Here is a 12767-nt window from a genome sequence, read left to right as displayed (position 1 = left end):
CAATATATACTATAGACTCGCCGGGATCTTGGAAAATTGTTTAACAAAATGTTCTATTCGCTCTCACGTATGAAACTCAAAATATTTTAGCAACGTTAAACTAAGAATATTTTCAAAGTTACAGCTTGCCTGACAATTTTGTAAAACTCTTCAAATTTCATTTATTTTCATTCTATTCTGTAATATGTATCGCGTATTCTAAGGGAGGTACGATCGAACAACACTTGGAACTTTCATTTCTCTTTCTTCGATTCGTAATTCAGGATCGTGTAAAGGGTACGAAATGAACAAAGGAAAAGGAAAATAGCTACTCTTGTTTCTCCAAATAAATTTATTGAAATATCTCGGAATTATATTCACATTCTTGCGTCTCGTTAAAATATTTAAAACTGCATACATTCATGCGGATTACATATTTTTTCTATGTTACGATATTATATTTACTTTTGTGCCTTAAGAGACTATCCTGTCTTAAGAGTTCATAGCCGATTACCAGGTCTTGCCATCAGAAGGTTTCTGAGTGCACAAACCCGAAGAGAAACAGACTAAATCAGAGTTCCACTGATCTCTCTCTAGATGCATTGCAATCGAGATTAATAAACCGAGAATACGAAAGGAATCAAAGTTTCCTCGATATTCCCGTCTAGTTCTGCTAAACAATTGCAAAATCAAACAAAATGGCAGAAATTTGGGAAACGTAGCGCGAACCGTGCAGTTGACCTTAGGATCACTGTGTGTCATATTCTACGCCTTAGCGATCATGAGTCTGGAAACTTTCATTTATCGTCGCAATGAAACGAAGATCACGATTGCAATTAGTCTCTAGTATCCATCAATTATAAGGAAATATACCGTTGTACAATTTTTGTTACGAGGGTTTAACAATCGATTGCATCAGGAGTATGACCCTTGAACCTAAGCTTTGCCCAATTTCGTCTTACAAGTGATTACTCGATCTTACTTATTAGAAGTCTGATTGAAAAGAGGAAAACGATGGATGACATAGAAATAGTAGCACAATTTTTGGCTACACGATTTGGAACGTCTAAAAACAAACAGATTCATCCTAATTTCGACAGAAACATTTTTCCCTAGAAACGGATGCACCAAAGGTTGGCAACTGACCGTTCGGACCCGCTACACGGCCGGTCACTTGCCAATACAACGAGTAACAGTGAAAAGAAGCTACTTGTTCGATAATTGCTCGGCAGAGAACAGAAATTCGTACTGTTATGACGAATGCCTGCTAGCGATAAACAAAACATCCTTATCGTACTGTAGAAATGTAGAATCAGTTAGAAACTACATCACCTGAAGGTTCCAGAAGCTGATGTTGCCCCTGGCGACTCTCGACTAACCAGATAGGGAAAACAACCCCACTACGATCGTTTATAACAACTCGTGCGACGGTTGCATCAATCTCTTATGATTTGTATCATTCTTCGACTTTGTTCTGTGCAGTTCTCAACTTCTGCTTGTAAATTTCGAACCTCTTTAACCGTGAAACAATAGAACATAGTGACCTTAAAACTAGCTTAAACCAAGTTTGAAACTGAAGATCCCGCGGCGAATACGACCTCTTCGCGACAAACCTGCAACAAAACTTACAGTTAGCTGAACATACTTAACTACTAGATTTTCTTCTCACCAATATATTCTTATTCTATTAAATTACGAAGATGAATAAAGAGAGAGAGAGAATGATACAAATGTAATGCTAATCTTATTCTGGAATATTCCAGATATAACGAAAAAAAGAGAACAGTAAACAATAAACCAAAGGATGTTACAATAGATCATTTGTGGTCGATGTTACACCTAGTTAAAGAGACATAACAATTCAAAACATAGTATGAAAATAAAGAAAATGAAGAAAGAAATCTTATAGTAGAAGAAAATCTTGCATTGTTTAACAAACTCTGTTATTATGGAGTGCAAAAGTAAAACGCTGCAGTGTTTGATTAGGCATGTTTGTTAGGAAGACTATTACTGTTAAATATCATACAAGCGCTCGTTTAGATAGAAGTAATTAGTATTTGAATGTATCAAGTAAAGTTTCACACGTGCAATTACAATTACTATTTAATTTTTTCTTAACCCGGTGCTCCATTTTGAATCAATCTGTGTCACACTTCACGATTAGTATTTTCGAGGTAGACTCTTCTGGCAATTATCATCTTTATCGATTCTTCGGCTAGCGATCGTTTTTCAATCATACGTTAGGACAATATACAAAGATAAATAAAAATTCTATATAAAGATGGTTCGGATGCGATTAGGATGATTTTTGAATAATGAAATCATTAATTACATAGCAAATAATATGAGCAAATTGGTTGCGATGTTTCTCGTATACTTGATTGTAGGTTATGTAGCGTAAGCTATGTTTTATTCATCCTTGTAAAAGCTATTCCATCTATCGTAACAATCAAGAAAATATTCCACTTTATGCTTGGTTCCCGTGCAAAGTCCGATACCGATCTACCATGTCTACTAGTTCCAGAACGATCCAAATTTCAATCGAATAAGTATCACGAGTTCTAAGTTTTGCCATTTATAGCGTTTTAATCTTATTCCATTCCGAATCGATAATGTTGGACGTGACATCGAAATGGTAAGAGGCTTTAACCCCCTGTTTCTCTACCTAGACCAATAAACGAAAGTTTAATTGTGTCCAGTGTTTTCTATAGCTCGTGCGTGATGTGATATTCTATTTAAATAAATATTTTATTTCTGATCGTTAAAAGCGCTGTAACCTTATTCCATTCCGAATCGGTAACGTTGGATTTGACTCGAAAATGGTAAGGAGTGAAGAGTCCCTTGAAGAGCCCCTTAAGTGATGACACATTTTTCCACTCGATGCTACTCTAGACTTGGTACTTACGTGGTCTTTTTATACTCTGTACTAATATCATTGGATGTGTCACAAAAATGAAAATGACACCTCTGAATCACAGAATGTCACGATGCAAACTTTCGTTGGATGGTAGTTCAGTTTCGCACTTCATCTGTAATTTTATGCTTCTTAAGGAGACGCCATTATCGTCATTGACCAGATTGTATACTTTTCTGCAGTTTAACATTGTTATTTTCATTTGTCTAATGCGAAGAGCTGAATCTTTATCAGAAACTATATTATCGACTAAGCAAACATAAATCGCAGAAACACGTTCAAGTGGCGATTATTAGTAGGGCTTTTATCGACCGATTTATGCTTTCTGTTCAAACGAAAATGATGTAGAGTGCGCTTGCATACCATTTACCACCAATCATTTAAAACGTACACAGTACATCGCTTGCTTAGCGTGAAAAAATCACAAAATTTTGTTCTCCAAGAGATTCTAAAATTTAGCGATGTCCAAATTTTTGAAAAATTCTTTGCGCAGTAACGTCATTGTAATATTATTAAAATAATTATGTTTTCAAATTTTCACGGATACCAGGATTCGTTCTTTTTTAAAACAATATAAAACACTATGTTGGTAGTTTTCTTCCGTATTACCACTATAGTTATTCTCGTCGCGCACTCTCACACGCTATCTTTCTCTCTCTGTCAATCGACTTCTCGGTTATTGAAATTTTCCTTGAGTCACTTTTGCTCTAACGCCGCACACTCGTGGACTCGACGATTGTTAATTTTTTATTTTCCTTACCAATTGTTGCTCGTGCTTATTTATGGTGCGAACAATGTGCGCGTGAAAAACAAATCGAGCCTCGAGCGGATAACAATCGGTCCCCGAGCGCCTTCACTAGTTCACTGGGCATGGAAATTGCGAACACGCCCAGCGGAGAAGCTTCTTGGCGAAGTTCTCAGGTCACTTGAGGACAAGTCTTTTCTTTACATTCCATTCTTTACGACCAGCCGGCGAATAATATCACAATGTTTGCCAGATTCGGGTTCTTACATCTAAAACGACATCCGCCCTCGTTTACATTCCACGTTTTACGATCGGACTAAATATAATGTCACCAAATTTATTAAGATTACCGCCTGAAGCTACCCGACATCGCTGTTAATCGGAATACAAGAAAAAAATTCCTAATCGGGGGTTCTGGGTTCTCAACGGCATCTTCGAAAAATAAAATCGAACGAAAAAAAAATCTTCACGAACCTAAGTTTGTTCCGACCCTTCGTAGCAGTCGAATTGCATCGCGTTGAAATTTACACAAAATTCCTCCCGACGAACTCTGCAATTTTCTATTCATTGGAAAAACCTTTCGAGTATCAGAAACAAAAAATGATAACACGCACATCTAAGAAAACGCACGATATACACTCGTAATTTATGCACAGTAGTTTCTCTGATGTGACTGCCACGAAGCAATAAATCCCCTAATAACGTTTAAATTATTCCCATGACTGCTTGCCAAATTACACAATTTGGCTACGATAGCTGCACGTGGGTGTCTAGAAAACTTAGGTTAGAACAAAGGAAAATGTCCGACGCTTGTTTGTGGGACGTTCGCGTCAATTTACCGAAGGAATTGCGAGCTTTCTATGCGAGTATTAGTATTTTTTACAAAAGAATAAATAACATCAAACGAGGGTATTAATCTTTTGAAAACGCATCATGGGACTGCAGGTGTGGTCGTTAAAGGGTACGAGATGATCAGATTTATAGACGTACCTTAAGAACTTGTATACTGCTCCTTCGAGTAAAGCTTTGTGCTTATTACAGTACGAAGACCAAATTACCAACGAATGTACCGAGTGGACAAGAATCATGGTGCCTTGTATCACATTTTGAGCGTGTATACATTCTTAAAATCTGTTTCGAATTCGTGTATGAAGTCTTTATTAGCTACGTGGAAAATGTAACTAATAAATGAAGTTCAACTAATTGTAAGTCAAGAAACATACCAAGATCTTTAAAAACATCGGTAGTCAAGAGATTATGCAAACATCACGAGACAGCACCACGGACAAATTTTATTGCACGATACTTTTCGATATTATCCTGTCTTACTTTATGATGCTTGAGGATTTCCACCATTTTGAAGTCAGTAGACCAAAGGTACCTACACGTGATCAATATTATTGTGCAATATTGAAAATTGGCAATATTATCGCCACCTAAGTACGATATTGTGAAAATATATATTTAAAATTGATAATATATTGTTTAACTATGTTTAAACAAACGAAAGGTATTTGATATTATCGAAACTTTGTCGACATGTTGAGACGCCTTGGCATACCAAAAATCTTTATTTCACAATTTAAAAATAAATTTTTTATTATATTTCGTGAATTACATTTTCAATTTAGCGTGAAAAACCTGACAAATTTACCAAAATATAATAAAATCATAAATTTGGAAGGAAACGGGTTACACCGCGACTATGTGGACAATGGAAATTCAAAAGCAATTTTCCCGATAATTTTCAGGTAAATAACACGAAGAAATATTTTCTCTCTTTTTTCAAATATTATTTAACCCTCCACCGATATTAAACGATAATTTTTTAAAACGTACCGTTAAAAACTTGCTTAACAAACCGTTAACCTTTGATCACCAAAGAGATCTTTGAAACAAAAAAAAAAAAAAACGATAAAATCTTAAAATTAAGAGCGACAATGAAAATAAGGAGTGAAAACAATTTTTCTCGATAAACGATGAATAGAGAAAGAAAACCTTACGGAGACACGTGAATGTATGCTGCGAGACGAAATTATAGTGGTTTTAGTAAAATCATTAATAAATAGGAAAAAGAGTGAGGAAGTTATGAAAAACGTTATGACTATTCGATCGTTTTGCAATGCAGACGTTTTGCATCGCAACGTTTGCCGGAAGTCAACGATTAGAGTAGTCATCTCACGACACAGCGAAAAAATACGCCGGAAAGTCTGTCATGAGGTTATTGAAACCAGAAATCTGCATTATAATCTGCCAAGCGCGGCTGCAAAGTAGGCACTCCATCATCGGGTGAAAACCGGTTTTTTCGGCCCCGAACCTGCAACCGTTCAAACTGCTACTCATTGCATATTTGTGATCTCGGATCGTTGATCTCCTATTGATACCTATCCTTTTTTCTTATCCCGATAATATTCATACGCATCCTGTGCCGGTTTTTCACGCCCCGGAATTTTTCGAACCGTGCACTCGAAATATCATCGGCAAATGTTCGATCTCTATTTAGCGACGTAAAATAAATTCCACACGAATAAGTTTCCAGACTTTTATAGATACGACGGTATCGGATAATCCTCGGTACGAAGAATATTTTATTCTTTATAGCTGAACGCTTTGGGAACGATATTAGGTTACTGTCAAGGCCACGATGGGTTTCCGAATCACAGCCTTGAATATTGCAAAATTTCACGAGCTATCACTTCACGTTACAATACAGTTAATGAAATTGCAGCAGGTGCATTGACTAGTGAAATCATTTTTATTTTCATTTAAGGATTCCAGCTATTTTTGAGGTTATTGGATCAAAACACGTGATTTTAATGGCAGTATGAAAACTCTAGTGTCTGGACTAGTCGTTATTCTGATATTTTTAAGCAAATTATCTATTAGAAATATTTTGCGAATTGCACTTTCCATCTGACGTAGTAAAAGTAACGAATTAACCGAAAAATAAGAAAATAAAAAATTTCTTCGAAAGGACTTAAAGTTTATCGTGACGTTACGTAGCTGGACTTTATATGTTCAATTTCTTATGATAAATACAAAAGTAGAAGTTTTTTTTTAAATTTCATAAATATATTATACGTAACAAAATGTAAAAATGAAGAAAGATATTTTCTATCGACATATAAGGGGTTAATTTTTAACGAGAGGCCAGTGTAACGTATTAATAATAAAATAATAAAAAAAGTGATCATATTTTTATCACCGTAGAAAATTGGTTGGTTTTTACATCAGCTAACCATGTTTTCTAACGTTTCTCTTAATTTCGTACATGGGGCAGTTTATAAATACAACAACAATTAATTTAAGTAGTTTCAAAAACTGTTGAAACGTTTATAATAAAGGATTTCTTCCATATTCGAAAGTTTCGATTACTGATACGTTTATCTTATAGAAACGAGTAAACATAGCGTTCAAGTGCGATATTCGTATTTTTCCCTCGTTTTGTAAAAAATAACCTACTATATAATATGCGATGTTCGTGTAGATACAAATTATATCGTGGAGAACCTGGTAAACAAAACAAACGAAATATTATGTGCAAGATCATTTTCATGCCTCGTAATAATAATAATAAAATTTTATGTGCTTGTTTGGACTTACATACTGGGTGTGACATTTAAAACAGATCGAGTAGTTATTTGCTTTTGACCGAGTAATTTATTTGCTTTTGACGATAGAAAAAATGTATCGCATCAATCTTACTTGGTTTCAAGGGTATCACGATCCGTTGTTAACAGTTTCCTTGTAAAAGGAAATATAAAAGACATGTTGGTTTATTTATTTCCCAGTAGCGCTTTTTAAGCCGCGTAACATAACTTACGAGTAAGGGTCATTCAATGTCATTGGGGGTCAATTACGATGAAAAATAGTTTACTTCGAATGCCTGAGGAAATATTGCGCAATTCATAACTTGGACAAAAAATAATTTCAAGCATGATTATCTATAGTGTTCTACCGTCGTTTTGAAAGCAATTGCATTCCCCTGTAATACCATGCTGGGTCTCCGGACGCAAAAAACTATACACATCCACATTTGACATCGTCATCATTGTCGAATCACCTCTCGCTCAAAAAGTACGTCCCATTGCTCGGAAGATGTGATTGTTAAAGGAAGCACTGAACTATACGCTGACTGAATTATAGCTTTGTTTCGAATAATGGCGCGAAAGTTCCCGAAACGTCGATTTGTACGAAATTTATTTTAAAAGTAAATGAAAACGTAAACAATTGCAAGATATATTTTTGTAATCGGCATGAAACTTGCTTTATAACAATGTATCAATATGTATACTTTATTTCGTTATTTTTATATATGTGGATAGTTTAACAATAATAGGACGAAAAGTGATTGAAAGAGCGTAATATTTTCTAGAACACCCTAATACAATAATCCCCGGATGGTTGAAAAAATCGAGTCCGTAACGGTTCAGTTATCCAAGGAAGATCGAGTTTTCGTTTAAAAAATCGATCTTTCGTATCTAGGGCTGAGACCCGCGCGTGAACCGTTCTACGAGGTGAGTGAACGGGACCCATTGAGAGTGAACGAGATAGAACACCATCGAGCGCGTCTCGCATTACATGCGCTCAATCGAAACTTCAAAGCATTACCACAAGCGTATCGGTGTGTCGACCACTAATGCAAAGTAACATTTTTAATTTTTTTTATACAATTAAAATTTTATCTTTGGTATTTATCAGTTTCAAAAATTTTCTCAAGATAAAATTTCGCTCTTTGAGTATTACCACAAGTGTATCGGTGTGTCGACCACTAATGCAGAGTAACATTTTTAATTCTTTTTATACAATTAAAATTTTATCTTTGGTATTTATCAATGTTTCAAAAATCTTCTCAAGATAAAATACATTCTTTAAGTATTACCACAAGAGTATCGGTGTGTTAACCACTAATGCAGAGTAACATTTTTAATTTTTTTTATACAATTAAAATTTTATCTTTGGTATTTATCAATGTTTCAAAAATCTTCTCAAGATAAAATACATTCTTTAAGTATTACCACAAGAGTATCGGTGTGTTAACCACTAATGCAGAGTAACATTTTTAATTTTTTTTATACAATTAAAATTTTATCTTTGGTATTTATCAATGTTTCAAAAATTTTCTCAAGATAAAATTTCGCTCTTTAAGTATTACCACAAGTGTATCGGTGTGTCGACTACTAATGCAGAGTAACATTTTTAATTTTTTGTATACAATTAAAATTTTATCTTTGGTATTTATCAATGTTTCAAAAATCTTCTCAAGATAAAATTTCGCTCTTTAAGTATTACCACAAGTGTATCGGTGTGTCGACCACTAATGCAAAGTAACATTTTTAATTTTTTGTATACAATTAAAATTTTATCTTTGGTATTTATCAATGTTTCAAAAATCTTCTCAAGATAAAATTTCACTATTTAAAGAGGTGCATACTGCAATAGGAACCGAGAAGTTTAGAATTAATTAACGGTAGTATTAACGTGTGAAGCATTTAAACAAATGGTTCTCTAAATTATTTGTTATAGCCGTACATATAACACGTGTACTATTATTAGTAAAGTGTTATCTCTAAATGTACATAAACACGACTAACAACAGGCTATGAGCATATCTGATATTGTTATCGAATTATAAAGACAAGTATTAGTTTGTCGGTATTATAGCGATGCTTAACCACGCGTTACTCAACTAAGAAAAGATCGATTTGATTTTTATTCGCGATAAAAGTTCGATGATAGGTTTTCGTCTCTTATTGGTTATAACAATAATTCAAATTAAATCGAAAAATTTCGTATTGCACATCGGTAGTATTGAGTGTGAGAAACCTGTAAAATGAAAAGTGAGACGAATTAAGAAAATACAATTAATGTTTTTGCTACTATCAGCGTTATGCGAATATTAAAGCTTCGAAGTAGGTGACTGAATGTAAAGTTTAAAAAATCTTATTTTATCAGAGAGAAAAGTAATGGTTTTACCAGAAGAGGTTCTGGGAATAGCAATATACCTTCACCATTTTGTAACATCATTACTTTTAAAAAAATACACGAATAAAGTTGGCACATTTATATTCTTTAAAAAAAAAAATGAACTTTTCATTTGGTAATTACCTATATAAAAAAATTCCCAATCTTTAATTACCTTTTCGACTCGTCAAGTTAGTGTCTCCCTTTATAGTGAAACATCATGATTTATTCAATGTTTGTCTATTTCCCAAGTTTCAATTATACAAAACTGATTTGTCAGTTGACAGCTACGACATACAATCTATCGCGCAAACTAATTGCCAAAATGACATATACTTTCCAAATCACTTTCGGTTTGTTAAAATTTTCATTTATAAATAAACGTTTTCCCGCATTGAATTTATAATTTGGTACGAGCGTAAGGTTCACGGGTAGCAACTGACGTAAATAATTCTCCTTATAATCCTCGTTAAAAGCTGCGTTAATATTTGAAAAGAAGAAAGACGCTTAATCATTCTAGTGGAACATAGGGGTGGAAAAGAAAAGTTCAGGGTGCTCCCCCATAAGAAAACCCGGTAGATTGTACAATCGTTTATTAATGCATTATATTGTACTAGTGAAAAGTACGTTGAATACACTGAATCCATGAACAACGATACGTGCATGCTTCGGATTTCGAAAATCGAGCGTTTCGTCCTTTTGCGCGAAATTCATCCGCTTGCAGTTCCGCCCCTCTCCCCTCGTTCGTTGCAGCCGGTCGCAAAATGTTCATTTCGTTTCGCTCGCGTAGACCCTTTCGTTTGTAGAGCGTTGAATAAATGATCGCAACGGTTAAAATTATCGTTACAAGTAGATGAATCGCACGAAGGGACTGCTTGTTTTTTTATTTGTTCTGCTTCGGTTTGCATCCCGTACGGGCCACTTTTATGAGCGACGTTACAAGCTGTAAAAACGAAATCGTCACCGAACACGAGGTTTTAAAATCCTCGTTATGTTCATCCACTCGTACACGTCGTCGTTTACATCCACGTAAACACAGAGAACAGGGGACAAAGTGGGAGTAGGACACTCGATATGACATCGAATCAACGTTCGTCATCGTCTTGCACCCGACATTATTGCGATACCTCTTCTAAATATTCGAATGATAGGTTGTTCAATAAGTTTTGTCGTTCGATAAAACTTATCGAGCAAAATAGTACTATGTGCAGTACTAGTCGTTCGACAAAACTTATCGGACAACCTAGTATACACGAGGCGACATTTATTAACGTTAAGTCTCGATATTATGATATTTTATAGTCGGAGAAAAATCAATCGACCGGTCAAGGTCACTGGTACAGGTATCTTCATCGTTTCGTGGCGTATGTAATCGGTAGTTACATTGGTGAGGAGAAATTAGAATTTGAGTTATAGAATTAAATATTTCACAACGAACAAATAAAAATTTTAATGTTCAATTCAATAAACATTGCAAATAAATACGTTGCTTTCAAGCTTGCATCCGTAACACGTTAAGTGTCCATTGACTCAGACTTGGACGGTTTTGATTTTTAAAGTTAAGAAATGTAATTGCATTACAGGAGAAATAATTTGTAGTGTTTAAAAATATTCCAAACACAGATAGTGAACATGTTAAGGGTACAAATGGTCAAATATCTTTTTTGCCACTCGCAATAGGAATGCATGGAACGTCTGCTCCTCTTTGTATGCCTAGATCTTTGTTGTAATAGAATCCAAAAAATTATACAAAATTCGTCGATGAACTCGACTTCTGGCACTCGTGTGCACATTTTCACCTCCTATTGTTTCCACTATCTATTGTAATACCCGCTTTCAAGTGCCAAAACCGAGATCGCCAGTTCACTTGAAAGCAGGGTAAGTAGCTATTTTTATCTCGAGCGCAGAAAAATGAACGGGATACATTAACATTGAGCGAAAAATAGCAATAGCAAGTAAGCTTGGCATTAGGTGTACTCGGTAGCCGAAATTTTTAAACGATGATTCTCGCGTATCGGTGTGTCATTTCTATATTTCCCATTAGATATTTATGAGAATATTATGTATAACCTAAATGCGACTCTACTCTGATTATTTTCAATGATGCGATATTCGAATCGTTTTTGAACAATTTTTGACTATCTACGATTAAAAATAGTTCAAATATGGTCGTTCATGGGCGTACTTTTATCAGGAAAATCTCACCGATCCATTAATGATACTCTTATACGGATATAATGGTAAATGTAAACATTTTAATTTTCATTGATAGGTAAAATTCAATCTGGTGTGCTAGAAAGATCAAGGGGTGGGAATTGTTGTTTGAAATGCAGGGATCGTGATAAGACTCAGACTTACGTGATTTGATAAATTTCTGCGTAAGTGAAATTGTATAAATACGATACACTACGCGAAGAAAAAATAGTGCCGGATTAAAAATAATGTGTGGCCATTGGTAAAGGGAATGTGAACAGTGTCGAGAAACATTTGTTCAGTCACAGGAGTTATCAAGCTTATGTGAAATGCCTGACCCACTGTGACTCCCAATTCCTTTCAGGATCTATCTTTCTTTCTTCGTACAATACATTTGACACACGATCTTAATTTCAAAAAAACTTAATTGAAAATTTATACGTAGCCCTTTACGGAGAGAAAAATTGAAGGATCGAAAACTTTACTTAACACGTGAATACATATGCACGTATATAGTGTATGTAAAGACATAATTGGGGGCACAACCACGTAATTCGAGACTTACTGTATATTTCTCCCCGCTGAATGTACTCATTCTCGATTTTCCAAACTGAAAGGAAAGCTAGCATGGTGAAAATATTGTAGTTGTGTGTAACGTAGAGAAAGTGGCCTTGAGCGGACAGTTGATATTGTCCAGACTATAAATGAATGAGAGTTCCGTACGTTCTCGATACAGCACGATTAAGAATTGACTCAATGCGGTCAGGAAACAATCCTTCTATATCGTATTCTTGTCCGAGTGACCGCAAGATCATCAAGCCTCGTAAAATTTCTCAGTAGAATATAAAATAAAAATATTATTGCTTTCACTTCGTTCATAGCCTACCATGTTGAAGAGTACAAACTGTGTTATCGAGGCTCGCAGTGTTTGTGTCGCTGTATGTATGCGTGTTATGGTATGTAAGTAATTTA

The 12767-nt window shown here is 34.9% G+C and overlaps 1 protein-coding gene across 1 annotated transcript in view; it reads right to left on the bottom strand.

Moving 5' to 3' along the window:
- Positions 1 to 298: 298 nt before the first annotated feature.
- The window catches only part of Dsx (transcription factor doublesex), a 231709-nt gene continuing 219240 nt past the window's right edge, over positions 299 to 12767 (bottom strand). The window contains exon 7 of the mRNA XM_076309405.1: positions 299 to 1592. The gene's annotated coding sequence lies outside the window, so the exon portion shown is untranslated. The remainder of the gene's footprint in view (positions 1593 to 12767) is intronic.

The sequence above is a fragment of the Ptiloglossa arizonensis genome, chromosome 4 (assembly GCF_051014685.1).
Source record: "Ptiloglossa arizonensis isolate GNS036 chromosome 4, iyPtiAriz1_principal, whole genome shotgun sequence".
NCBI classification, from domain to species: Eukaryota; Metazoa; Arthropoda; class Insecta; order Hymenoptera; family Colletidae; genus Ptiloglossa; species Ptiloglossa arizonensis.
This window is presented reverse-complemented; position numbering and strand designations above follow the sequence as displayed.